We start from the raw sequence: 3,875 nt of genomic DNA, 5'->3' as shown, positions 1-3,875 counted from the left end.
CACGCCCCTCGTCCACCACCTCCTCGAAGGCCCTAAGTGATTTGGTTAGGATAATTGGCGAATTGTCTGTAGATGTCGGAGAGGTCCTACTGAGACGTCCTCAGGCTCAACCGGAATCGCTTCAATGTCCTATTTATGACCCATTTGGTGATGGATTCAGAAATTGAAGTTGGTTTAGAGTTTTTTTTAGGGGGGTGGAGGTTGGTGAAGAGATTATATATATTTGTCTTTAAGATTTCTAACTGAGTTTTACGTACTTCTAAGGATATAAAATTTGGTATTAGATGTGGAAAGTGAAGTACGGATTTAGCTTTCTGTAAAAGAAAACTATTGAGATGGCTTTGTCCGTCCGTATTTTTCCTGTCCGCCCTTAAATTTTCTTGAATAAAACCTTAAATAAAATAAAAACTACTGAGGCTAGAGGGCTGCAAATTGCAAATAAAATAAAAACTACTGAGGCTAGAGGGCTGCAAATTGCCATGTTGATTATCTACCCTCTTATCATCAAACATTAAATTTCATCCCTGCGGCCTCAGTAGTTTTTATTTTATTTAAGGTTAAACTTAGCCATGATCATGCGTCTGGCAACGCTATAGAAGAGGCCACCACCGGCCGTGGCTGAACGTTTCATGGGTTGCGGCCCTTACAGCATTATACGCTGTACAGAAAACTCGATTGCACCGTAGAAACTTCTGCGCATTTTTTAGTTGTGTTTATTGTGGAAAGTAAGTTTATTGAACAGTTGTATGTTGATGGGCAGTGTTCGGCACAACCCTGACAGCCTCAGACTCCCTGTTGGCAGCAACCCAAGCAACGTTAAAACAAAGTACAGCACAGTAGTGTTAAGATTCGAAAAATAGTCATGGTAGCTAAGTGGGATGGTTGGTGCATCGTCTTTTGTTGGTCCTGAGTTCAAACTGTGATAGATCGTTATTGGCACACGACCTCAATGTTCCTATGAGTAGGAATGCCAGAGTTTGGTGGGGGATATAGTTAGTATATCTACTTGCTGGGACATCATTGTCAATCGTCTGGTTCACCCAGGTCTTATATGGGCACAGAGGAGCCTTGGGCACAGCTCTTATACTTGTGTGTTTGATCTGTGGGTGCTGTCTTGTTGCTTTACTGCTCATTAGGGACATTTAAACCTTTGAGTATTATGGTGGACCTTGTAAATTATAATTAAGTCAGTCCAGAGGATGCATGTAATAGAGGTTCACCCAAGCTACGTGAAGGTATATATTTGGTTCTGTTGACTTAGTTTGGTAAGTCAACTAGCGTACCTGTTCTTCATTTACAATATATTTCTAGCATCCCTGAAAAAATATGGTACTAAGCAACAGATTTATTATTATTATTATTATTATTATTATTATTATTATTATTATTATTATTATTATTATTGTTGTTGTTGTTGTTGTTGTTGTTGTTGTTGTTGTTATTATTATTCTTGTCATTTAAATGTGGAAATGGCCTTAAATTTCATGAAATTGCAATTCAAACTCTCAAAAAACGAGGCAATAGGATATAAAATAAATTCCTGGTGAACAAAGATGATAGTTAAGGTAGAACATGAACCCAATTAAGATTTGGGCCATATTTGGAGTAGGATCACATTGGAAATTAAAATTATTCGAGGTACATAAGTGTTGAGACAAGACTGGAATTGTTACTTGGGTATGATTGGAACCAGATCAGAATTTGTCTTTCGTTACATTATAGAATACTAACCATTTCAAGCCCGTTGTCACATAGGCTTTCTTGAATATCTTTTTATATATCAGCTGTACCAGATATTTACAACAAATGATGAGGAAACTGAAAAAGTTCAAGAGTAAATCGCTTTAATCAATCAATTCTGGTACTTCATTATATTGGCCAAAACCAAACAAAAACTTCTTTCAGTTTTCTTCTGAAGATTGAAAACTAGAAAAAAAAATAAAATGTAAATTCTTATAAGTAAACACGTTATACACAGCAATTTTGTGAGTTTCTTTTTCAATTGGCCAAAATTACCGGAGGGTCTAAAACATGCTGTGCCAAAATATGAAGGAGATACAGCTGATATTTTAAAAAAATATTCAAGAAAACCGGCTTGAAAGGGATAGTAGATTTTGATGAGAACCGTGTTCAATGATACTTAGACACGGACAAGAGAAAGTTAGGACTAAGACCATTTTAAAACAGGGACTAGGTTTTGAACACGACCAGATTAGGAATGAAACCAGATTGGCCGGCTCGGTATTAAGCATTCAGATGTGAAGCAATAGGATTTTCGACTCTGCAAGTCCTAAATGGACCTAGTCTGAAAAATTCACTTTTATCAGTTTCCCAGAAGGAAGGAATGGTTGCTTCAGCTCTCTCTCTCTCTCTCTCTCTCTCTCTCTCTCTCTCTCTCTCTCATGCGCAAATCTGTCACGTGTTTGCATACTTTTTTCCATATTACTAATCCACTGTTGTTTATCATTCTTGTTATGTCTTTCTTTCTCTGCACATTAAGTGTAGGAAAGGAGAGCGGAGACTATTCGTGACAGTGTCCCGAGAGGCCCTATGCAAACTACATGAAATTAGATGTCGGGAGAGTGACAGCCACTTTCGAATACAGCCAAGATAGACAGCCAGCTTCCGCCTCCTTTCGTAGGAGGCAGACCAGGGTAGGTGAGCCTCCAGTCGTAGATCGGGTTAAAGAAAGGGACAGATGCCAGCAAAAAAAAAATCCTATTTTTTAATGGACAGATCCATAGCAAACAGAGCATAATGTAATGTGCCGCTTTACAAGCCTAAAGAGAAGGATAATCAGCAATGCGTAGAACCTCTCAACACACTGAGCCTCTCACCTGTACTATTGTGACGTGCACGCACTCTCCCGCCTCCTTTTCAATACCTTTTTCACTCCATCAATGCAACCTGTTCTGGAATAAAATAAAAGTTTCTTTTATAAGAAACCAGAGAGATATCAAGGCCATTTTGAAAGAGAAATTGTTAAAGTATTTCACAAAGAATTTTTGTAAGATTAAAAGCAATGTATTTTAGATGAAAATGTATGTAGTTCTGGATTTGTTGTAATGTTTTGTAAATAATTCATTGAATAAAAACTCAAAGAAAAAATAAAGAAAACGATGGTAATATAAGTCGAAATTGCACGTTCCGAACCTTTGCGCGTTATATACCAACCAGAGAGTGTCTTCATTTTACATATTTATGTAGGTACCAGTTGTGAAAAGCAGCACAAATACATTAATATGGGACTTTTATTGTTTGTAGCATTTCTTCGCTTTAAAGGAATATCCCAGATTAGACTCCTTCTTGGTAAGAATGGACCGATTCTGCCCATTGGGCTGTGGAGCGAATAGGGCGCCTAGTGGTTGGACAACATGACTGATTGCATCCATATTTCAAAAGGGCATAATGCTATAGTAGATTCACATCAACCGTTCATCTGATGTCTAGGCCTGGCCCTTACGACGCTCCTGATTGCCTGTTAATAAGCTAGTCACAGGGCTGGAAACTCTCAGTCTCTCTCGAGACTTCACACAGGCAGGATGTATGTTCCACCTGCTTATGTGAAATCTAGAGAGACTGAGAGTTTCCAGCCCTGTGATTGGCTTATCAACAGCCAATCAGGAGCGTCGTAAGGGCCAGGCCTAGACATCAGATTCACGGTTGATGTGAATCTACTATAGTACCAACGTCATTCCTAAAGCCTTCCTTAAGACCAGAAGGTTATCAACTTCTGGTGTTATATCCTCAAAGGGCGAAAAGACATTATAGTAACATTTGCCAGTATGTTACACAGCATCCTGCCCGGGAAAACCTCAGGTACAGAAGTCCTTAGGTTTCAACTTCCTTTATCAACTGGATTGGTCACTTGGTAA

The sequence above is a fragment of the Macrobrachium nipponense genome, chromosome 29, assembly GCF_015104395.2.
Source record: "Macrobrachium nipponense isolate FS-2020 chromosome 29, ASM1510439v2, whole genome shotgun sequence".
NCBI classification, from domain to species: Eukaryota; Metazoa; Arthropoda; class Malacostraca; order Decapoda; family Palaemonidae; genus Macrobrachium; species Macrobrachium nipponense.
The sequence above is the reverse complement of the archived record's forward strand: the minus strand, read 5'-3'. Positions refer to the sequence as shown.